This window comes from Heterodontus francisci, chromosome 43, assembly GCF_036365525.1.
Source record: "Heterodontus francisci isolate sHetFra1 chromosome 43, sHetFra1.hap1, whole genome shotgun sequence".
Lineage (NCBI taxonomy): Eukaryota > Metazoa > Chordata > Chondrichthyes > Heterodontiformes > Heterodontidae > Heterodontus > Heterodontus francisci.
The window spans coordinates 13,493,110-13,519,169 of NC_090413.1; the positions used below are offsets into that span (position 1 = coordinate 13,493,110).

Genomic DNA, 26,060 nt, shown 5'->3' on the forward strand with positions numbered 1-26,060 from the left:
AACAGAACACTGAGCTACCAGAACAGTACAAGGTAGATTTTCCCTTTGCCTGCACTTGGGGTACAGGTGCTCTGGTGATGCTGGGAAAAGGACATCAGGTCTCTTTGAAGTGCTCTGGAACATTCTTGTGTGTTAAATATATGTATAAATATAAATAAGCAATGTATAAATGCAAGTTTGTTTCAACAGGACTGTCCTGAAGACATACGCCACCAGTACAAACCCAGACGAGAAGGTTAAATGGTACCTTCATGATGACTAAAAGGCCCAAGGTACAAATCTGTCACAGTAACTCTCTCATTTGCCTTGGTGGGTTTATGTTTTTTTAAATTAGAGAATGATGATGCTCATCAGTCTTCCTGTAAAGACTGCTTCCCTGCTCATAATGCCAGGCCTACTTTTGTTATGCAAAACTGCACAAGAACCTCTAAAACACTCAGAGGGTCATACTGCAAAGCCTCAGAGCGATTTAAACATTTGAACCACTTTTTCAGAAGGCCAAAGGACTGCACAATCACTGCCCTGACTTGACAAGTACCTTTAATAGCTGTGCTCTACTACTGGGAATTGCATATAAGTATCACGAGTTGCAGCTGCTGTACATAGTCGGTCTCCAATGATCCAATCTTGCCAACTTACATCCTTGCTCATTTAAGTAGTTGTAATAGAATATAAAACCCCTTGAACTTACTTCCAAGGCAAATAATCAGCCGCACAAAAGGTGCCTAAGCATGGCATCATATTTCTCTGGGTGTAGGCAGGGGAAATGAAGGGCTTTGTACTCTCAGATATCTTTTTGCATGGGTTACATTAATCAAACATGACAATATATGGAATCACCAGATGGCTTATGGTGTATGAAACTGCCATAAACCTCAAACCCCTGAACGAAGAGCATCAATACCTGTACCATTCAAACTCCAGACCTGACAGCGATTAACCACCTCCCCACTCCTCTATTTTCTTTTGAGGTTGCCTCTCTGGTTCTTGAGAAAAATATATTCCTCAAACTGAAATGAATATCCAGACAATATCTAACAGGACAAAACACAGTATAGGCAATAACTTGGGAATTTCTACTTCTAGTTACTTACGTGGAGATAATAGTACTTTTGATATATATTACACTGACTGAAACTCAAAGCAGGTGGAAGGATTAAAACCTACATCACGCCTTCCATAAAACATGTACAGCTGCAGAGTTTTGTTTTCAATGTCATCTGAAGAGGACATGCATTGCATTATTAGACAACGGCTTTTCAATCACAGTCCATTAAAAGCAGACAGACATGAGAATAACCAGCAGGACATTAACTTGACTCACCTGGGCAACGGGTGCACTGTCCTCACAGACGCTCACCGGGACGCCGGGCGCACTGTCCCCACAGACGCTCACCTGGGCGCCGGGCGCACTGTCCCCACAGAGGCTCAACCGGGCGCCGGGCGCACTGTCCCCACAGAGGCTCACCGGGATGCCGGGCGCACTGTCCCCACAGAGGCTCACCTGGGCGCTGGGCGCACTGTCTCCACAGACGCTCACCTGGGCGCTGGGCGCACTATCCCCACAGACGCTCACCCGGGCAAGGGGCGCACCGTGCCCACAGACGCTCACCCGGGCAAGGGGCGCACCGTGCCCACAGACGCTCACCCGGGCGCACTGTCCCCACAGACGCTCAACCGGGTGCACTGTCCCCATAGACGCTCACCTGGGCAACGGGCGCAATGTCCCCACAGACGCTCAACCGGGCACTGGGCACTCTGTTCCCACAGACCCCCACCCGGGCAACGGGCGCACCGCGCCCACAGATGCTCACCCGAGCAACGGGCGCACCGTGCCCACAGACGCTCACCCGGGCGCACCGTGTCCCCACAGATGCTCACCCGGGCGCACCGCCCCCACAGACGCTCACCCGGGCAACGGGCGCACTATCCCCATGGAGACACACGTGGGCAACGGGCGCACTATCCCCCACAGACGCTCACCCGGGCAACGGGCGCACTATCCCCACAGACGCCCAAGTGAGCAACAGGCGCGCTATCCCCACAGATGCCCATGTGGGCAACGGGCGCACTATCCCCACGGACACTCACCCGGGCAACGGGCGCACTATCCCCATGGAGACACACGTGGGCAACGGGCGCACTATCCCCACAGACGCTCACCCGGGCGCACTATCCCCACAGGCGCTCACCCAGGCAAAGGGTGCACTATCCCCACAGACGCTCATGTGGGCCACGGGCGCACTGTCCCCACAGATACACTATTCCCACAGACGCTCACCCGGGCAACGGGCGCACTATCCCCACAGACGCCCATGCGAGCAACAGGCGCGCTATCCCCACAGATGCCCATGTGGCAACGGGCGCACTATCCCCACTGACGCTCACCCGGGCGCACTATCCCCACAAACACTGACCCAGGCAATGCGGGCACTATCCCCACAAACGCTCATGTGGGCAACGGACGCAGTATCCCCACAGACGCTCACCCGGGCACCAGGCACACTTTCCCCACAGATGCTCTTGCGGACAACGGATGCACTATATCCACAATCGCTTTCCCAGGCACCAGACGCACTATCCCCACAGACGCTCATGTGGGCAACGGGCGCGCTGTCCCCACAGATACACTATCCCCACAGACGCTCACCCGGGCAACAGGCGCACTATCCCCACAAACGCTCACCCAGGCACCACGCACACTATCCCCACAGACGCTCACCCACGCAATGGGCGCACATTCCCCACAGAAGCTCACCCAGGCACCAGGCACACTATCCCCACAGATACTCATGCGGACAACGGGCGCACTATCCCCACAGACGCTCAACCAGGCAATGGGCGCACATTCCCCACAGAAGCTCACCCGGGCAATGGGCGCACTATCCCCACCGACGCTCACTCGGGCAACGGGCCTACTGTCCCCACAGACGCTCACTCGGGCAACGGGCGTACTGTCTCCACAGACGCTCACCTAGGCAACGGGCGCACTATCCCCACAGACAGTAACTGGGCAAGGGGAGCTTTCTCCTGAGACACTCACTGGGCAGTGGGAACACTGCAAATCAATGACCAGTATTACATCTTGCATTGTAGATACCCTACTCTGCTGAAGACAGTGACCAATATCACAGAACAGAGACTATATTATTGGATATATATTAACAGTGGTCAAGTGCATATTTTTCACACTTCAGGCATCAATCATGGGGAATACATTTTTCAACATTCATGTTTTCTGTCCCACTTGATCGGTCTAGTTCAAATTTCACATTCCCAGAATGACAATAAATCACAAATGTACCAATAAAAAAGATAATTAGACTTTCGTTGCAAATAACCAATTCAGAATCAGTGACCAAAAGATGACGAAGCAATTAAATTGCGCACAATATTTTTAGAAGAAATTATGACTTCTCTACTAAACTGAGAACATATCACTGGAAATAAAATTTATAACATAATAAAAAGGTAAATTTGTAATTTATTATGCAAGATGATGACACTTGCCTGCACCACAATGTTTGATGTCTTCAAAATTCCTCCAAAGAATCTGCCAGACATTTGTGCCAAAGAATCCTATGTTTCGCTCAGGAGGATTGCAGAGACCCATTGGGGTAGCAGGTCTCAGCTGCAGCAACGTCCCCCTCCTCTATCCAACACCATCCCTCGCATGATGTTACCACCAACTGACAACAATGCATGCGCACCTCCAGAATTAGCTTTTAATAATTAACAGCAAGATAGTGATTTTGATTTTAAAAATTACATGTAGAAAAAGGAGGAAACTATTTTAGAGGTTTTGAAAGTAGAAAAATATTTAAACGGCATGAAACAGAAACTTTTGGTGAAGTAAACAGCAATATAAATGTACATACTGGCAGCTGTTGATTCATACAACTTCAAGCTTTTTTTTTATATTCGTTGCTGGGGTGTGGGTGTCGCTGACTATGCCAGCATTTATTACCCATCCCGAATTGCCCTCGAGAAGGTGGTGGTGAGCTGCCTTCTTGAACCGCTGCAGTCCATGTGTGGTAGGTACACCCACAGTGCTGTTAGGAAGGGAATTCCAGGATTTTGACGCAGCGACAGTGAAGGAATGGCGATATAGTTCCAAGTCAGGATGGTGTGTGGCTTGGAGGGGAACTTGCAGGTGGTGTCTTTCCCATGCATCTGCTGCCCTTGTCCTTCGAGGTGGTAGAGTTTGCGGGTTTGGAAGGTGCTGTTTTTTATTCGTTGCTGGGATGTGGGCGTCACTGTCTAGGCAAGCATTTATTACCCATCCCAAATTGCCCTCGAAAGATGATGGTGACAACTGAGTGGCTTGCAGGGCCATTTCAGATGGCAGTTAAGAGTCAACCACATATAAGCTAGACCGGGTAAGGGCTGCAGATAGTTTCATGGTCACCATTACTAATACCAGCCTTTTATTCCAGATTTATTTAATTAACTGAATTTAAACTCGTCAACTGCCGTAGTGGGATTTGAACTTACTAGTCCAGTCATTTGACTCTAAAATACCATACCCATGCTCTATTCTATGCTTGTTCGGTGTTCAACACACAGACATTACAGGCAGACGGGGATGGTCAGTGAATCAGGAGCAGGGTTGCCTACCATTTACTCTTCCCCCACCCCAAGGTGCTGAGGCCAACTCTGTAATTCCTACAACCTCTCTTGCCTTCACTCCAATATGCTGTTATGACCGGTGAGAAAGGGGTCTAGGGTTCCCTTTCAGCCTTCACCTGGTCTTACTGTAACAGGGTTTAATTTTAAACACAGTGATTTTAGCACCCCCTTGGTGAATCCTTGTTCACTATTTACCAATTATAAAGGCAAAGAACACAGCACAAACAGATTTTCTTAGGTTTAAAGAAGATTGGAATTTATTAAACTTAAACTCCAATACAGTTAACACCTACGGATACACGACACGCCCATGCTAGCATGCATACGCGACACACACATGCAGATAGAGACAGAAAAGAGAAGAAAATAAAGTGGAAAAGTTTGAGGCACTCTCTGAAGAGGGTTTTTGTTACGGTTCTTCGAGCTTACTGTAGAGTCCTTGATTGTAGGTAGATCTTGCTCTTCACTGGGGCCCAGTATTCTTCTCAAACCTTGTTCACTGTAGGAGACCTTTCTCTCATGGGGTTCACGGGTCTTCAGTGGATTTGGAGTTCCGTGAGAAAGAGAGGGAGAGCCAGACAGGAGAGGTCTTCTTCAGTCCAGGAGCATACTGCAGTCTCTCTGTTCAAAACTTTGTACAATTCAGAAAAAACAGGTTGCCAAGCAGGCTAGTCACGTGACCAGCTGGTCTGACCATGTCTGTTTGTGGATTTGGCCATCCCAGCTCACCTTCAATGCCTGGTGCTCAAACTCCATTGTGGGTTAAATTCGATAAGGGAAGGAACCCCTTTTTCTCCACAAGCACTGCCTGTAATATACAAATATCTTTCCAGCCAAGGGCCTGGTGATTTTTTAAAATAAAAGTCCTTTCTTCACTTCAGCAACAGTTTTCAAATCAATGTTCACATGACAAAACTAATGTACCTCATTGTTGGCACGTGGCGGGGGTGGGGGTGAGGGGGCAGAAAGAGGGTCTGCATGGCACTACTTTCAAAGGTCAATATCAAGCCTCACTTGCTTGACAGTCAAATCCACAAAAGGATTAAGTGGATTCTCATCACAAACAAAAAACAAATTACTCACCGTTTTGAAACCAGAATAGTCCTAGCCAACAGGAGGTGTGACAAAAGTCTTAACACACCCACTAACCACAGAAACCTTAACGGGCGCAGTAACTCATGCATTATCTACTTGGCATCACCAGTCAACTATATACTCATATATACGCAACGAATTAGCAGAGGCAACAAAATTACCGAGTGCAGTAAGATTACCTACACAGCATACCCTGTTCTGCTTTGATGTGCAGTGTAGGGTCAATTGACTTAGAGTATCAGTATTTCACTTTTACCCAGCGTTCAAATCCTGATCATCTCTCCTCTAACAAGTCTATTACACTGGTACCAATGCATTATATAGCCCCAGAACTGTAGCACTGATTTCATTCTATGTAAACTAAAAAAGATGTCAATGCATTTTTGGGTGCTTTCTGCAGTTTCTGGAGGGAGAGAGGCGCAATTCCTGTAACAGGCAAGCTGACTAAGCAGGCCCGGTCCTCGTGGTATGGGTGTACTGTGAAGCTGTTAGCTGCAATCTGAGGAAATGCGAGTGTGAGCAGCTACTGAGATCAGCAATTGCACCTGTCCCAGGTGGTTTACTGAGGCTTGCTCAGATAATCACTCAGGACAACATGAACAAATACTGTGAATCATTAAATATCCTAAAAATAACAGGCAAGACGATTACTGTAAGTGAAAATGAGATATTAAAGTTAGAATGGGATAGTGATGTCAACTAGTGCCACTTATTAACTGACACAGGTGAAGATAACATCCCAACACACAGTACAGGGGCTCTCATTCCCTGTTAACTCCATCGACACCTTTTGAGTAAACTAGTTTGATTTATATTTGCTCTTTTCTTTGTTTCACTGTGACTATGGAAACTTGGGCAACGTGACTCACTTGATCTCTTCACATCTACTGTCACCAGGTGTTCCAGGTTGGGCATCTTTTAGATCCAGTGGGCCATGAAGTGACCCATTTGCAACATCATCCACATACTACTGAACAGGCTGTAATGGGAGAATCACCACTGACTAGAAGTTGTTTCAGAAGCTACTGGCATCAGTGATATCATATGATTTTTCTTTACAACAACTCACATTTATAAAGCGCCTTTAAGCATCCAAAGGCACTTCACTGTAGCATTATCAAATATGATTCAGCACTAAGCCACAGGAGATGTCAGGTCATGTGACTAAAAGCTTGATCAAAGTGGTACATTTTAAGGAGCGCCTTTTAAAGGACGAAAGATGTAGGGAGGGAATCCCAGAGCTTAGGGTCTATGCAGCTGAAGATAAGGCCACCTTATCTTGGGGCAATAGAATGTGGGGATGTGCAAGAGGCCAGAATTGGAGAAGCACAGAGATCTCAAAGGGTGTAGGGCTGGAGGAGGTTACAGAGATAGAGGGGCAAGGCCATCCCTGCACTAAAAATAGGCTCCTGGGCCAATGAGACAAAATTCTTCCACAGGCAGAAAAGCATGATATTTAAAAATTCATTACAGCATGACACACACAAATACGATAAAAACACAATGTACAGCAAAAGGTACCAAGATAGAACTGATCTCAATGACACAAGGAATTATCCTCATTCAGCAGGGCAAGAAGCTGACTTACTCCAAAAGTGTAGGCTACGGAATGTCACTGACTCTTTGTAAAGCGAGGAACTTGGTCACGAAAAGCCAGAAATTTCAAAGGGGCACAGGAAAAACAAAATTAAGATCTATGCTGATATCCAAGGACAGATGAGCAGCTTGATCTCCAACATACCTTTCATTCATACACCCAATGGCTGGTACAGACCCACGCGTGTTGCCCGATTACCGAACATAGTCTAAAATGGCTGCTATCATGATTGATCTGAAAGATTGTGCCGTTCTTCTTGCAGCATAGTGTCAAAGTTTTTCTGATGCCTTTTACCTCTGGCAGATCCTCAAACTGATCATTTGGGGGGTGGGGGGAGCTGATTCTGTGAAATATATATTCATGTTTACACCCCTTGACGTGAGGGAGCAAAGATGGGGCAATGACTAGATTGGGAGATTGTGAAGGTTTTACAAGGACATCAAAGATAGAAGTAAAGTATTGGTTCAGCAAATCAAGAGGTAATGTGATGAATGCAAGGCCAAAACAGTTAGGAGTCTAAAATGCAATCTTGAGTATTTTCTAGGGACGGTTGCAGATGGAAATAGGTAGTGTTAAAAGAAGCTATGGGGTTATGCACGAGAAGGAAGACAAGTGAGCACTTCTAGATAGCCTGGTCAGCGATTGAAACTTTAGGATTGAAGCGGCTATGACAGATACAAATATACGAACAGAAAAGGACTCTTTGGTCCATACAAAGGTGATAACTTGTGCATCATAATATATACACTCACCATCCCACTTTCAGGCAAACCCCACCTGCCGAGATTGAGGCAGACATTATTTCGCCACAAACAAAAACTTAAAATTGTAAGCCCTGACTGGAAGGACATTTGCATAGTACCAGACAATGATGAAACAATGGGGACCCAGCAGTAAAGGCCTGCTGCCGACCCGATGGCGTATTGGGTTTGGGTCGGGCCGCTCTTCCAGGTCCGGCTTTCGGGATCGGGTCGGGCCGGACACACACAGTACTCCACAGACCGAGTCTGCGCAGTAAGCGACTCTATGACGTCATCGCACTCATGCTGCAGCAGTGCAGCTTCCTTCCATTCCATCCATCCAAAAGTGGCAAGTACAGTGAGTGCACTATGGTCAGGTCGGGAAAAAATGGAAGGACTCGGGCCGGGTCGGATGTGGCTCGGTTTTTTTTTCCAAACCCGAGCAGGCCTTTACCCAGTAGTTGCTTCCCCAATACACAGAAGTGATCAAACCAGTTTTAGTCATATGACTAGCTGGCTGGAATTTTTGAATTTGAACTTCCAAAGGATCTGAACTCAGAATGCCGTGTGCTCATGGACTGAGAACAGCTCCTCTCCTGTCTGCCTGCCTCCATCTCTTTCCCACAGAACTGAATCTCGTGAAGACACGTAAATTCAGAGAACAGTCTCCTACATGAACAAGGTTTAAGACGAATACTGGGCGCCAATGAAACACAAGACCATATCTTCAATCAAGGACTACAGCGAGTTCGAGAAACAGAAACAAGATATTGCCTCAAACTGCTTTACTTATCATTTCTTCTGCTCTTTTCTGTCCCTATTTGCATGTGTATGCTAGCATGGGCGCGTCGTATATCCACAGGCATTAACTGCATTATAGTTTAAGTTTAAGGTTTAATAAATTTCATCTTTCTTCTTTAAGCCAAAGAAAGCCTGTTTGTGCCCATTGCTTTGCCTTATAATTGGAAAGATGTGAACGAGGATTCACAAAAAGGGAGCTCAAAACAGTGTGTTTAAAATAAAACCCTGTTACAAGACCAGGTCAAGACAGTAAAAGACCCCCAGATACATTTCTTACTTGGGCGCAACACTACCCAAAAGCATCTGAACTGCTGAATGAGATGAGAAAAAGATATAAACCCAGGTCAAATTGGGAAATTCCTCTTCAATCCTCCCTCCACCCCAGTTTGGGTGGTCAAAACTAGTCCAGATCATCACTCTTGTCCTGATAATTCTATGTTATACCTACCGTTTGTACAAACTGATCTCCATCCTAGCCAGAGACAGGACCAGCTCTCATGTGAATGGATTTAGTATATCAGTGCCCTTCACACGAGCCAGGAACCTGGTACACAGGCCCACTCTCTGGGAAAGGAACCAGCTCTGGACATCTAACCTAGTTCTAACTTTATAGAACTTAACATTATGAGCCCTGCTTCTCCCAGACCTACTTAGTTGGAGCAAACTGTCAACTTGAACACAATTGATTCCCTTCATCTCAGAAACCTATTAAATCATTTTAAGTCTATCTTCTTTAAAGTGTAGAGACCCAACTCCACTCGCCTATCTTGATAGCTAAGATGCATCAAACTGGGAATTAATCTTGCGATCCTTCCTCTGCAGAGCCTCAATATCACCGACCAGATGAGGAAACCAAATTTGGACACCATATTCTAACTGAGACCAGACCACTGTTCTGTATAAGGATGAAAGAGTATGCTTTTTCTAATATTTGTTATATAAATGCACCTCAACCATCTATTCTCTCTAGCTATTGCTGCATAGCATTGCTAATGTACCTTTAGAGACCTGTGTACTTGTGGAAACATAGAAAATAGGAGGAGTAGGCCATTTGGCCCTTTGAGCCTGCTCCGCAATTCATTATGATCATGGCTGATCATCCAACTCAGTAGCCTGTTCCGGCTTTCGCCCCATACCCTTTGATACCTTTAGACCCAAGAGCTAGATCTAACTCCTTCTTGAAAACATACAATGTTTTGGCCTCAACTGCTTGCTGTGGTAGCGAATTCCACGGGATCACCACTCTCTGGGTGAAGAAATTTCTCCTCATCTCAGTCGTGAAAGGTTTATCCCATATCCTTCGACTATGACCCGTTTCTGGACTCCCCCACCATCGGGAACATCCTTCCTGCATCTAATCTGTCAAGTCCTGTTAGAATTTTATAGGTTTCTATGAGATGCCCCCCCCTCACTCTTCTGAACTCCAGCAAATATAATCCTAACCCACTCAATCTCTCCTCATACGTCAGTCCTGCCATCCCAGGAATCAGTCTGGTAAACCTTCGCTGCACTCCCTCTATAGTAAGAACATCCTTCCTCAGACAAGGAGGCCAAAACTGCACACAATATTCCCTCACCAAGGGCCTGTATAATTGCAGCAAGACATCCCTGCTTCTGTACTCGAATCCTCTCGCCAACATACCATTTGCCTTTTTTACCACCTGTTGCACCTGCATGCTTACCTTCAGCGATTGGTGTACGAGAACACCCAGGTCTCGCTGCATATTCCCCTCTCAGTTTATAGCCATTCAGATAATAATCTGCCTTCCTGTTTTTGCTACCAAAGTGGACAACCTCACATTTATCCACATTATACTGCATCTGCCATGCATAGCCCACTCACTCAACTTGTCCCAATCACCCTGAAGCCTCTCTGCATCCTCCTCACAACTCACCCTCCCAACCAGTTTTGTGTCATCTGCAAATTTGGAGATATTACATTTAGTTCCCTCATCTAAATCATTAATGTATATTGTGAATAGCTGGGGCCCTAGCACCGATCCCTGCGGTATCCCACTAGTCACTGCCTGCCATTCGGAAAAAGACCCATTTATTCCTACTCTGTTTCCTATCTGCCAACCAATTTTCTATCCATCGCAATACACTACCCCCAATCCCATGTGCTTTAACTTTACATGCTAATCTCTTGTGTGGGACTTTGTCGAAAGCCTTCTGAAAGACCAAATAGACCACATCCATTGGTTCCCCCTCATCAACTCTACTCGTTACATCCTCAAAGAATTCTAGTAGATTTGTCAAGCATGATTACCCTTTCGCAAATCCATGCTGACTCTGTCCGATTCTACCGCTGCTCTCCAAGTGCTCTGCTATAAAATCTTTGATAATGAACTCTAGAATTTTCCCCACTACTGACGTCAGGCGGACTGGTCTAGAATTCCCTGCTTTCTCTCTACCTCCCTTTTTAAATAGTGGAGTTACATTAGCTACCCTCCAATCTGTAGGAACTGTTCCAGAGTCTATAGAATCTTGGAACATGACCACCAATGCATCCACTATTTCTAGGGCCACTTCCTTAAGTACTCTGGGATGCATACCATCAGGCCCTGGGGATTTATTGGCCTTCAATCCCATTTCTCTACTAATACAGATTTATTTCAGTTCCTCTCTCTCACTAAGCCCTGCGTTCCCCAACATTTCTGGTATGATATTTGTGTCCTCCTTTGTGAAGACAGAACCAAAGCATGCATTTAGTTGGTCAGCCATTTCTTTATTCCCCATAATAAATTCCCGTTTCTGACTGTAAGGGACCTACATTTGTCTTCACCAATCTTTTTCTTTTCACATACCTATAGAAACTTTTACAGTCAGTTCTTATGCTCCCCGCAAGCTCTGCTAAAAGCAGAGATTTCTTTCTCTACCTGCTTTAATGCTTGTCCTTGAAGTGTGTATGAATGTTGAGCATTTACTCAGCCCACATGCAGAATACTGCACTTTTCCCAATATTACTTACCAGTCATGATCCCAGTGTCCCCAATGCATCAAGATGGCAATGTTGAGGTCAAGAGGGTTACAATATGTATGGGTAGCAGAGTTTATATACAAGGAGAGGTTTAGGGAGATTAGAAGGACAGCAAGTTCAGAGAAAAGGAGGGCAAGGGAGGCCGAGGTAGAGAGAGAAATCATGAAGGATGAGAAGTTGCTTAGTGGAGAGGCAGAGAAGGTATTTTGAGGTGTGCCAACAAACGAGGACTGTAAAGAAGTGAGAGCATGGAACAGGGTATTGTGCTTGAAGGAGAGGATGTTAAGAAAATAGAGTGGAGAGACTATAATGTGAATTGCTGCTAAGGATCACATCGGCAAACCGGAAGTTTCTGCAGGGCAGGTGTTGTAAGTATATGCAGATACAGCAAGGATAAGGTGATGCCACCTATGAGCCATATTTCAGTCAAAGCAAGGATGTCAGTATAATTGTCTATAATATGATCATAGATAGCAAGGGCCTGCTCGTGAATGGAGGGAAATAGAGAAAAGGGTGGTGATTTTTGATCCACTAACAGTGGGACAAGGAGGTTGATGAGGTTAGTGCTCAGTGGATGCACTGGACAGGAAGGTCAATGAGAGGAAGATGGGGTAGTGGGTTTGCTGCTCTTAAAGAGGCACTGATGAATGTCTTGATGGACCCTCCAGAGAAAGCCGAGAGGCACCCTGTCGTCACTTTGCTCTTCCTCTCCCAATTTCCAAGGGTGTCCTAGTGTTCCTGTGCTTGCCCCCTCCCTAGACTGCTCACATGCCAAGGGAGTGGAACACTGCCAATGTCTGGCATAAGAAACTGAGAAAGTATCTTTATAGTTCCAAGATAAATATTTTAAAGCAGGGCAATGATTTTTATGGCACAGAAAGAGTAGTAGCAACAGTGATGATCTGCCCAAGGGCAGATCCTCCTCTCATTTCTCTACGCCTCACAGACCTGCGCTTTCCTCTTCAGTTGCTCATTAGAGCCTCCCATTTTTTAACATCCATGAGAAATGAGCAAAATGAAAAAGGAAAGAGTACGAGGTGGTTTCCTGTTGCCTTCCTCATGTGCGCTGTAAAGGGAACACAAATCCTCTTCCTGAAGGATCCAATGACTGTAAGCACTTGTGATCCCTTGAGGTTCTAGCTCTTCTGCCATTCCCAAAAATTCGCTGGTTCCACTGTTGGCCATGCAGCGAGAGTGCAGGCTTGAAAATGCCTTTTCCACATTCATAAAATAGCAAACACAAGAATGGTCAGCACCTGAAAGCTGTAATGTGAGAATCAAATCAGTTACAAAGACATAGCTGCAAGGTGACCAAAGCTGCGAACTGAATATTCAGGGTAGTTTCCTTTCTTCCTATCCTTCAGAAATGTCAAGGTGGTGAGGTAGCTTTTAATAAAGAATGAGATCAGTACAATAGTGAGAAATGATCTTGTGCAGCAGATCAAGATGTAGAATCAGTTTGGGTAGAGATAAGAAACAGCAAGGGATAGTAGTCACTGGTGAGAATAGTCTGTAGGTTCCCTAACTACAAAGGATAAATCAAGAAATATGGGGGCTTGTAAGAAAGGTATTGCAATAAATTTCACTATTTCAATCTTCATATAGATTGGACAAATCAAAATGGCAAAGGTAGCCTTGAAGACGAGTTCATAGTGCGTATTTGGGGAAAGTTCATCAGAACAATATGCTGTGGAACCAGGGAGCAGGCTATTTTAGATCTGGTAATGTGTGATGAGGCAGGATTAATGAATGATTACTTAGCAAAGGATCCTCTAGAGAAGAGTGATCATAACATGATGAATTTCACATTCAGTTTGAGGGTGAGAAACATGGGTCTGAAACTAGTGTCTTAAACATAAATAAAGGCCATTATAAAGGTCTGAAGACAGAGTTGGCTAAAGTGCACTGGGGAAACAGATTAAAAGGCAAGATTGTAGATCAGCAGTGGCAGACATTTAAGGAAATATTTTATAATTCTGAAAGATATATTCCATTGAGAAAGTCTCTACAAGAAGGATGAGCCATCTGAGGCTAACTAATTTAAGGACGGCATCTAAATGAAAGAAAAGGCATATAATGTTCTGAAGATGAGTGGTAAGCCTGAAGATTAGGAAAAATTTAGAAACCAGCAATGGATGAAGAAAAAAAATGGAGAAAAGAGATTATGAGAGTAAATGGAACAATGGGTTATCTTTAAGGAAGAGATGCTTCAGGTACATTCCAACAATGGTGAAAAGTAGGAGAACCAAAAGCAGGGCCCCATGGATGACAAGGAAGATAGAGATTATGATGAAATTTTTTTTAAAAAAGGGTGCATGATGCATGTCAGGTGAATTCTTGGAGAGAACCATGTCAAATACAATAAGTTAAGAGGGGAGCGGAAGAGGAAAATGAGACTGGTAAAGAGAATATGAGAATAGAATGGCAATTAACATAAAAGGGAACCCAAAAATCTTCTACCAGCATGTAAATAGGAAGTGGGGAGTAAGGGGAGGAGTGGGGCCTATTGGGGACAAAGAGGATAATATATGCTTAGAGGCACAGGGCAAAGCTAGAATACTTAATGAGTACTTTGTATCAGTGTTTACTAAAGATGGGGAAATGACAAAGATGACAAAATATCAGTAGATGCGTAGACAGCAGAGGCAATGGATACGGTAAAAATTGACAGTGAGGAAGTACTGGAAAGGTTGGCCATGATAGGTAAGTCACCTGGTCTGAATGGTTTGCATCCCAGATTGCAAAAGGAAGTGGGGATGGAGATAGTGGAAGGGTTTGCCATAATCTTCCCTAGACACAGGGAAGGTGCCAGAAGATTGCAGAGTGGCAAATGTGACACTCTTATTCAAGAAAGGGTGCAAGGACAGCCCTAGCAACTACAGGTCCGTTAGTTCAAAATCAGTGGTGAGTAAGGATTTAGAAACAATAATCAGGCAAAAAAAAAAACAGGCACTTGGAGAGGTGAGAGTTAATTTAGGATAGCCAGCACAGATTTGTAAAAGGTAGATCATGCTTGACTAATCTAATTGAATTTGTTGAACAGAGAAGATTGATAAAGGAAATGAAATGGATGTTGTCTATATGGATTTTAAGAAAGCATTTGATAAAGTACCACATAAAAGGCTGGTCAACAAAATTGAGGCTCACTGAATAGGAGGGCCAGTGTCTGATTGGATTAAAAATTGCCTCAAGGACAGAAAACAGCGAATTGTGGTAAACAGTTGTTTTTCAGACTGGAGGATGGTAGACAGTGGTGTTCCCCAAGTATCAGTGATAGGACCACTGCTATTTCTTTTTTTATATAAATGACTTGGATCTTGGAATAGAGAGTAAAATTTGCCGATGATACCAAATGTGGAGGAATGGCAAACAATGAGGATGATATGAACCGCCTGCAGAATGGGCAGACGGCATTTAACACAGACAAGTGTGCACTGTGACGGAAGGGATAGAGTGAGGCAATATAGACTTAATGACAGTTTTAAAGAGTGTGCAGGAACCTGGGGGTGCATGTGTATCAATCTTTGAAGTTGGCAGGATATATTGAGAGAGTGGTTAGCAAAGCATATGGGATCTTGGGCTTCATAAATAGAGACAGAAAGTACAAAAGCAAGGAAGTTGAACCTTTATAAAGCTCTGGTTAAGCCCCAACTAGAGTACTGCGTCTGGTTCTGCTCACAACGCTTTAGGAATAGTGTGAGGGCCCTTGACAGAATGCAGAGGACATTTACCAGAATGATTCCAGGATGAGGGATTTTAGTTGCAAGGTTAGATTGGAAAAGCTGGGGTTGTTCGTCAAAGGGGATTGAGGGGAGATTTGATAGAGGTGTACCAGTTTATGAAAGGCTTAGATAAGTCACATAAGGAAAAACTGCTCCCATTAACTGATGGTACAGGGAATAGGGGACAAAGATTTAAGGTTCTGGGCAAGTGATGCGGGGGAAATGTGAGGAAGCACTTTTTTTTAATGCAGTGACTGGTAACGACCTAGAACTCGCTACCCATGAAAGTGGTGGAAATGGAAACAATCAATGATTTCAAAAGGAAATTGGATGGCCACTTGAAGGAAATAAACTTGCAGGACTACAGGGATCAGGCGGAAGAGTGGGACTGACTGGATTGCTCTGTGGAGAGCCTGCATGGACTTGATGGGCTGAATGGCCTCCTTATATGCTGTAAAACTCTAACTAGCAAGAACTATAAAGACAGACAGCAAGAGTTCTACAAGTATATAAAAAGGAAGAGATAAGCTAAAGTAAATATTGCTCCCTTAGAGGAGAATATTTGGAGAATAATGTGGATAATCTCACATTTTTTCACTTCGGTAGGAAAAATATTTAAAAAAATAAAATGGAGAGAGACTACAGAATGCTGCAGTACAGAGGGATCTGGGTGTCCTCATACATGAATCAAAAAAAATTAGCATGCAGGTACAGCAAGTAAATTAGGAAGGCAAATAGAATATTGACCTTTATAGCAAGGGGGATGGAGTATAAAAGTAGAGATGTCTTGCTAAAACTATACAGGTCATTGGTGAGGCCACACCTAGAGTACTGCATACAGTTTTTGTCTCCTTATTCAAGGAGGGATATACTTGCATTGAAGGCAGTTCAGAGAAGTTTCATTAGGTTGATTCCTGGGCTGAAGGGGTTGTCTTATGAGGAAAGGTTGATCAGGTTGGGCCTAAATTCACTGGAGTTTAGAAGAACGAGCGGTGATCTTGTTGAAACACAAGACTCTGAGGGGGCTTGACAGGGTAGATGCTGAGAGGATGTTTCATTTCATGGGGGAATCTAAAATTGTCCCATCTATTTCTAGACTAAGGGGCCACCCATTTAAGACAGAAATGAGAAGGAATTTCTTCTCTGAGGGTTATGAATCTTTGGGATTCTCTACCCCGGAGAGCTGTGGAGGCTAAGTCACTGAATATATTCAAGGCCGAAAAAGACACTTCCTTGAACTAAAGGGGAGTCAAGGGTTATAGGAACAGGCAGGAAAAGGGGTAATAAATGCTAGCCTAGTCAGCGATGCCCACATCCTGTGAAAGAATAAAAAAAGTGGAGATCGGCCATGATCTTATTGAATGACGGAGCAGGCTCGTGGGGTGGTATGGCCTACTCCTGCTCTTATTTCTTATGTTCTTACCTCTTGAATAGATTGGAGAATTCACACAAACATAACATGCTTCACCATCTCCTCAGAAGAGGAAGAGGGCAGGAGAGTTTGTGTTAAAATATTAAATATGGATTCCAGGTGTTTTGAGAGAACTGGTGCTCATATCCTCAAAAGATGGTGCAACTATCAGATCTGCTGCCATGCTGGTGCGATCATGAGATACCTTGCTCAGTCCAGCAACACTGCAAGCATCTGTCAATAGCACATCTTCAGTGTTGAAATAGCTTTGAAACCCAAGTATATATTTTCCAGCAGTATTGATTGAAAAATGGCTTCAGCTGCATCCCTGTATCACCCATGTGGTCTGATAAGCCACATTTAATGAGTCAGTGCTGAAGTGCTTTAATCAATCAACATGATAAATAAAACCAAACATCATGGCTATAGATCAGAATCACTGTTGCAAAGTCACTCCCATGGAACAGGGAGCAGTTGGTCTATAGAGCAAGTTTACAATAGGTGATTCCCAAACACTCTGCCACAATCACAAGGAGTCATACATAGCACAGTAACACACAGGATGCAGTGACACTCCATGGTCCCAAGCCCAACGCAAATACTTGTCCTCTGCAATCTAAACTGTGACAACTGTTCCCATCATTCAGCCAGTTTACCCAGTTAGCAGCTGAGCAGAGATATAGAAGCTCTGATCCCCAGTCCACTGATCCCAGCCAAGGCACCATGGTCACGGGAACAATGTGCATTTCTTTAGATTTGGTCACATTTCCCAACTTGGTGTCGATCTCTAACCCATTCAGGTACTGTAGGGTACTCAAAAATTGATGGACAGCTGATTGGAACAGAGTTACACTCTGACAGCTTCCAAACACAAAAGAGGTAAATTCTTCCACCTATTGGTGTGGAGAGTTGTGAGCTCAAGGCACTGACAAAAATACACCTTTCCATAGTAAGGAAGCCGAGGTTACACTGAATGGCACTTTACAAGCAGCTGAGTGGACTGTGATGTTTCCTTCTAAGTCTCAGCTGCTGCCTGAACATAGCTGTTGCTTCAACGAACACAGCCTCCAATGAAGACTGGATTTATTCAAATAAGCCTCAGCTACCACACAGGCTATCTGCAAGCATTATCTCCTTTTATATGCACAATACTCATGCAAATACAACCAAACACTTGAAGAACAGTTCTTATGCAGCTAATACCAATCCCAAATTAAGCTTTCCGGATTTAAGGATGGCTGCCAAGAGCCAGTAAAAAGAACATGTTCTTGGCCACTGCTCTTGGTGCTAATGGCAAGTTTACTTTGGGCTTGTCACCAGCTGTAGCAATTAAAAAAACAGCTTCTGCATTGGTTTGGCGCAGTTGGTTGCGCTCTGAATTAGAAGTTCATGGATTCAAGCCCCACTCCAGGACTTGGACACACCATTTAGGCCGTTATTCTTCTTCTTCTTTGGCCTCCTTATCTCAAGAGACAATGGGTAAGCGCCTGGAGGAGGAGTGGTGTGTGGAGCAGCGCCTGGAGTGGCTATAAAGGCCAATTCTAGAGTGACAAGCTCTTCCACAGGTGTTGCAGAAAAATTTGTTTGTCGGGGCTGTTGCACAGTTGGCTCTCCCCTTGCGTCTGTCTTTTTTCCTGCCAACTGCTAAGTCTCTTCGACTCGCCACACTTTAGCCCCACCTCTATGGCTGCCCACCAGCTCTGGCGAACGCTGGCAACTGACTCCCACGACTTGTGATCAATGTCACAGGACTTCATGTCGCGTTTGCAGACGTCTTTATAGCGGAGACATGGACGGCTGGTGGGTCTGATACCAGTGGCGAGCTCGCTGTACGATGTGTCTTTGGGGATCCTGCCATCTTCCATGCGGCTCATACGGCCAAGCCATCTCAAGCGCCGCTGACTCAGTAGTGTGTATAAGCTGGGGATGCTGGCCGCCTCGAGGACTTCTGTGTTGGAGATACGGTCCTGCCACCTGATGCCAAGTATTCTCCGGAGGCAGCGAAGATGGAATGAATTGAGACGTCGCTCTTGGCTGACATACGTTGTCCAGGCCTCGCTGCCATAGAGCAAGGTACTGAGGACACAGGCCTGATACACTCGGACTTTTGTGTTCCGTGTCAGTGCGCCATTTTCCCACACTCTCTTGGCCAGTCTGGTCATAGCAGTGGAAGCCTTTCCCATGCGCTTGTTGATTTCTGCAATTAGAGACAGGTTACTGGTGATAGTTGAGCCTAGGTAGGTGAACTCTTGAACCACTTCCAGAGCATGGTCGCCAATATTGATGGATGGAGCATTTCTGACGTCGTGCCCCATGATGTTCGTTTTCTTGAGGCTGATGGTTAGGCCAAATTCATTGCAGGCAGCCGCAAACCTGTTGATGAGACTCTGCAGGCACTCTTCAGTGTGAGATGTTAAAGCAGCATCGTCAGCAAAGAGGAGTTCCCTGATGAGGACTTTCCTTACTTTGGACTTCACTCTTAGACGGGCAAGGTTGAACAACCTGCCCCCTGATCTTGTGTGGAGGAAAATTCCTTCTTCAGAAGACTTGAACGCATGTGAAAGCAGCAGGGAGAAGAAAATGCCAAAAAGTGTGGGTGCTAGAACACAGCCCTGTTTCACGCCACTCAGGATAGGAAAGGAGTCTATTAGTACAGTACTAAGGCAGTGCCAACCCACTAGAGATGCCTTCGTTTGGATGCAATGTTACTTAAAGGTTCCGTATCTGCCTGTGCCAGTGATTTAGACGGACGTTCATGATCCCGTAACACAATTGCCAATTTTGTGGTCAACATTTCTGCCTCAACACCATGAAAAATAGATTTAAGTGGTTCGCCGTTCAGTCAGCTCACTGCAATTTGTGGGGCATTTCGCCACACAAAATGGCTGCTGTTTGATCTGCATTACAACAGCGACTGTACTTCACAGTAAACGTTCTGGAGAGGTGTTGAGGTACTATTTAAGTGCATGTCCTCCATAGAGATATCAAAAAGCCCCTGAAAACCATTAGAGTAGCGTGCAATTACGAATGAGTGACAGGAACAAATGGAACATTCCAATGGTCCTAGGGCCAAGCTTTCATGGTTTCTTTTATTCGTTCGTGGGATGTGGACGTCGCTGGCTAGGCCAGCAGTTATTGCGCATCCCCAATTGCCCTTGCGAAGGTGGTGTGAGCTTCCTTCTTGAACCGCTGCAGTCCATGTGGGGTAGGTACACTCACAGTGCTGTTAGGAAGGGAGTTCCAGGTTTTGATCCAGTGACAATGAAGGAATGGCAATATAGTTCTAAGTCAGGATGGTGTGTGGCTTGGAGGGGAATTTGCAGGTGGTGGTTTTTCCATGCATCTGCTGCCCTTGTCCTTTTAGATGAGTTTGGAAGGTGCTGTCAAAGGAGCCTTGGTGAGTTGCTGCCGTGCATTTTGTAGATGGCACATGGTATTTCCCTACTTCGAAGGCCGTATAACAGTCCAATACTAATTGCCTCCAATGAACTAGAGGAAGTAGAATGATGCTATTCCTCAAAGGAAAAGTACATGCAACATTGGCCCAGAATTTGTGGCCAAAATAACAGCAGGTTTAATAGTGCTTGCCATTACTAATATGTAAACCGCCCAGAAACTTGCAGCGGAGGTGCTACCCAGTGAACTGTAAACCGCCACATGTTGTTGGCTAATTTTCTCTACTCTGATGTTAGCCTCACGAAAATGACTACTCTTGTGTTTCATGGCATTGCTGCATTTGTGCATTAATTGTTGAATCAAACTAGTCATAGAAAGCCAGGGCTGGTACTCAACAGCCCAAGTATCTTTTTACTGAACAGATTTCTGTACCTGCAATGTCAATCAATCTCTCCAGCCCAGAAAGGTAACAATTTAAAACTGTGAACACTCAATCCTGCAGATAGTTGGCAATTTTAAAAAATGTACACTTTTCTTAATTTTCCTTTTTCCCTCTTAATTCGATCTTTCTTTCCTCTTTTATTTCTCTTTTTACCTGATTTGACTCTAATTCACCCCATTGCCCTCTCCATTATTCCTCTGCTTCTTTCTCAATCCTTACAACTCATTGGTTAAGGTTCCCATCTTTCACCAAGATCTCAGAAGCCCTGTTGCCCTCTCTATGTTGCTAGCAGCTCATACTTACAACAACTTACTGGACAAAATTTTCAGCTGAACGGTGAGGGAGAAAGTTCTGCTTGAATATAATCAAGGCCAATAAGTTAAGAGGAGGAAATTACTGGCAGAATAGTGCAAACAAACAAGTATCAGAGGCCAACAAACAGCACTGGGGGAGGGTTTCGAGGTTCTGAACAGGAAGATCGCTTGTAAGTTCAAGAACACAGATGCAGACTTAATCATGCAGAATCGGTGCACGTCAACCACCTTCTTGGAAAGAAAACTAATTTTCAGGTGTGTTGTGTAGCTTTGTTGTAAATGGGGGAGCATGCATTATGTTTAATTGTTCCACCCAATGCAGCAATTAGATTTCCAATAGCCTCAGCAAATGGCAGTGTGTCAGATCCTTGGACAGGAGACCAATGATTTCGAACTTTGCTAACATGCAGTCGTTTACTTAGCTCTGGGGGCACAAGAGCACAAAAAGCTAATTGGCAGATGTCAGAATGGCCGGAAGCTACATTATTCGCCCCTCCCAATTTCTGGGCAAGTCACACAGAAAGACAAGATCAACACGACACTCAGATCAGAAACTCAACATCTTGTGCCAGTAATACAAATGAAACCAGAACATTCAGGATGGATGAGCTAAGATGAGCTGAATGGCCTCCCTCACCTGTATTTATCCTGTGATCTGAGAGACTCTGATGTCCAGGCAGTAAAAAGGTAGGATCTGCAATCAACTTTTTCCAGCTAAAGATGTGTCTCAAAGTGGAACAATCTTTCTTCTGTGTAAAATGCTGGGGTCCTAACACTTTCTTCTTTAAACTGTAGAAGCTTCTTAAAATTAAAAGGCATTTCCAGAACATGAACAGAAATCACAATAAGATAAATTAGATTTTTATGACCCCAATCTCAACTCAGCAGATAAGAACCAAAAGCTTGCCAAGTCCCAAACTATTTGAGTACAATGCCATGGACTTTTACAAACTGTGCTGTTCGCAGAGGTAATGATTCCATTACTGTACATATGCACCAAATAAGGCAGCTCATGCCTTGTGCTTACACAGGTCTAATGTAGGTTGAGAGTGGATGTTAATTTGTGGCTGAAAAGTGGATTTAAGAAACGGGCCAAAGAATAAATGAAAGGGTGACGCAAATCGATACAAACGACTTTTAAAAACACAATATCTTGTTGAACAAAAGTGACTTCTTTTCACAATCTCAAAGATCCTTTGAAACACAGGAACAGAGGAACTTCAATCAGAACAAGACCACCATCTACAGGACAATAGGTGTAAATGACAGCTACATTCAGTCAGCCCACACTTACCCTGGCCACTCAGCCAGGATGCACTCAGCCCACTATATCCAATGATATGGATATTATTCACATTTAGTAAATTCTTTTATACTTGGCATCAACACATTCTTAAGGATACTGACAGATCAGTTAAGTATAAGCCAAAAGCTGTGGTTAAGTCAGTAGCACTTTTGCCTCAGAATCAGAAAATTATGAGTTCAAGTCCCATTCAAAACCTGAGCACGTAATCCAGGCTGACACTCCTGTGGAGTACTGAGGGAGGGCGACCCTGTTGGAGTTGCCGTTGAGCTTCGGAGGGGTGCACAGTGTGGCCATGAGGCTGATCTCAGATCAACATGAAGTAGTAATAACTCTTTCAGCTTGAAAGCAAAGGGAATCTCAGAGCTATACAAGATATTAAACAGCAGAGGCAAGGTTAAGCCATACTGTTAATATATGCCAGAATTCAAGGGCACATAGGCCAAAATGAAAATTTAGGGCAAATGTGAAGAACTTCATGTAACCGAGTGGTTAAGAAAACACTAAATTTGTTAATGACGTGTTAAGCCATCAGATAAATGATGTTGTAAGCTTCATCTTCTGAGCATTGGGATTTATCACGATTTTGGGCAAAACCAGTTACTATGGCAAATTTACAATTCCGCGAGATGGAAAATGAAAGCTACACAGCACTCCCTGCATCTCAACACTGAGGGTGGGGGTAAATTGCCAAGCTGACCATGTCCACAAATAGCAAAGCCAGAGAGGCAACATGCCTTTTAAAAGCCATTCTTGGTGACTAACTTACAGCTAGCATTATTTAAACATCCCAGAATATCCACCGAGCCATCCCAATGCTTCCTTGGTGGGAAGTTCATAAAGGACATGCGAGAGAACAGCTGGATGTGCCACTAACAAGGGGATCACTAAATCTAAGCAGATCAAAACATGAAAGCTTAGAACGAGGGTATGAAACAAGCAACATGCATTAACCTGACACCTTTTAAAAGTAGTAAAACTTCCCATAGTGCTTCATCGTGCAAAATTCAACTGCAAGCCATATAATGAAATATTAGGACAAATGGCTGAAAACTCGGTCAAAGAGGTAGGTTTTAAAGCATTGTCATAAAAAGGAGAAAGGCGAAGAGGTCTAGGGAGAGAATTCCAGAGCTCAGGGTCTAGGCAGCTGAGAGCATGGCCACTATTGGAGGGGCACAAGAAATCAGAGATGGGCAAGAGTCCCAACTTGGATGAATACAGAGTTTCAGAAGGTTGTAGGGTTGGAGGAGGTTACAGATATAGGGAGCAGCGAGACCATGGAGGGATTTGAACACAAGGTTGAGCATTTAAAATTTGAGACATTGCTGGACTGAGCATTAATGAAGGTGAGCAAACAGAGGGGTGATGGGTGAACGGGAATTGGAGAGAGTCAGGATCCAAGCAGCAAAGTTTTGGATGAGTTGAAGTTTACGGAAGGTGGAAGATAGGAGGCCAGCTAGGAGACCACTGGAATAGTTTCAGTAACAGATGGACTGAGACAGGAGTGGAGATGGGTGATACAAAGTAGACTGTCTTGTTGATGGTGAGGGTATGGGGTGGAAGCTCAACTCAGGGTTAAGTAGGATGCAGAGATTACAAGCAGTCTGGTTTAGCCTCAGACAGTAGCCAGGGAGAGGAATTGAGTCAGTGGGTAGGGAACTGAGTTGGCAGCAGGTTCCAAAGACAATGACTTTGGTCTTCCCAATATTGAACTAGAGGAAATTTCTGCTCATCCAATACTGCATATCCAACAATCAGCAAGACAAAGCAGACAGCACGACACAACTGCTACCACAGACGCTCGCCAATCTCTGCTCAGCAGTCTGAGGAGCACAGTGAAGGGCTGTCCCTTGGCATATCAAATTACTATAACCTCAATAAAACTACAACTTTATTTATAAAGATTGAAACAGTATTTTTTCAGATACATAAGGCAACATTTGCACACATAAGTGGCAGCAGATAATGACATTAATGTACCTAAAATTCCACCACATCCCAAATTACAGACTTAGCAATAAACTACAACGTTAAATTTGAGAGATGCCATGGGTCCCAAGTATCATAGTTGGCATCACATCTACTTTGTCAAAAATAAAAACCCTCGGCTCACTTGATGGATCAACTTCCAAAGCCAGTGATGAGCCACCAAGAAAATTTCAGATTCAACTTCATGTCTGTACTGATCTAGCTGAACTCAGTAGGAACCTCCGATTAGCGAGGGATACAATCAATCAGTTTCCAATCCTGACGCCAGGTGGAACTACACAGGCAGATGCTGAGATCGAGCACAGGATCAGGCTAAGCCAAGATACCTCCCCTTTGGTCAAGTATCCTACTGCTGCTCATGGTCTAGGTTCACATAAATGGAGAATGATCACTTGGGTAAGGTACCGAAGGACAGCAGACTCCAGTCAAAATGTACCTGAAGAAGAAACAATGCCTCCAGGAGAAATGGTGAGGAAACTGGTGAAAAAAATAAAATGGGGGGAAAAAACTGTCCTCATTCCACCCCTTTTCCCTCAATTTCTGCATTCCATTATGACAACTGCTAATAGAACAGTATCAAATAAGATGGACAATTTAAACAAGGCAGGCCAAGGAATGAAATAGGTCCATGAACCAGCGAGGTCCTCCATAATACGAATCTTTCTGCTCAGTACCCCCATCTGCAGGCTGTTTCTGTGATTTATTTTTTCAAAAGAAATCTTTTAGGGGTTGAAAATCATTCTGAATTAAAAATCAGTGCAGATAACAAGCCTCAAAACAGCACAGACGTGTAGCCTTTGTGACCGTTTTTGTCTAAGATGTGAAAATAATCGACATTAACTCCCGCTTTGTAACCATGAGATATTTTATTAAACCATTCAGAATGCTTACCTTGTACAAGTTATTGAACTTACTTTCTGTATGTTTAAATAATCCAGTGAAGTTGAAAATTTCTCAGCAGAGTCTAATTTTATTTGAATGGTTTTTAATATTGTTAGCAGTAGCACTTCCTTTCCTCATTTTACTTTGCAGAAGTCAGTTTGAGCATTTGTGTCCCACTGTGGGTTCCCCCCCCCGGTGGGATCCCCCCACCCCCACCAGTGATTTTCGGTTGAAGTGAGAATCATCCATTACAAAAATGTTACTCCTTTTACTGTCACCATCCTCCCTTCTTCAGTCAGGCTGACTGCGAGCTCCAGGCCACTCTCGACTGCTTTCATCTTGTTCTACCTTCATAGGAGAAGCAAGAGAGATTTCAAAGGGCTGGTTGCAAGGGAAGCCCTGCAGGCGCCTGGTTAGGAAAACATGCCACACAATAAACACAAGCTCAGAAACACCCACTACAGGTAAGAGAAGATACAAGGCAAGATGGAAGCATTCCATGCAGCCAACTGAAGCCAACTACATTGCGTTAGAAGAGCCAAAAGCTAGCAGAATGGCACACAGTAAAGGAAAAGCGTCCTAAAGCTGGCACATCCTCCCAGCACAGCTATAGAAGGAAATCCAAAAACAGTAGAACATGTGCAATGAAATGAGAACCAGGAAGTTAGTGAAAAGATAGCAGCAGCAATGAGACTAATCTTCCCAAACAGGTTCTGTATATAAAAAAAATCACAGAACAAAGCTGAATCCAAAACCAAT

The 26,060-nt window shown here is 44.4% G+C and overlaps 1 protein-coding gene across 2 annotated transcripts in view; it reads right to left on the reverse strand.

The window, feature by feature from the left end:
* The window catches only part of LOC137355609 (cAMP-dependent protein kinase catalytic subunit alpha-like), a 202,941-nt gene that overhangs the window by 169,794 nt on the left and 7,087 nt on the right, over nucleotides 1-26,060 (reverse strand). The window lies entirely within an intron of this gene.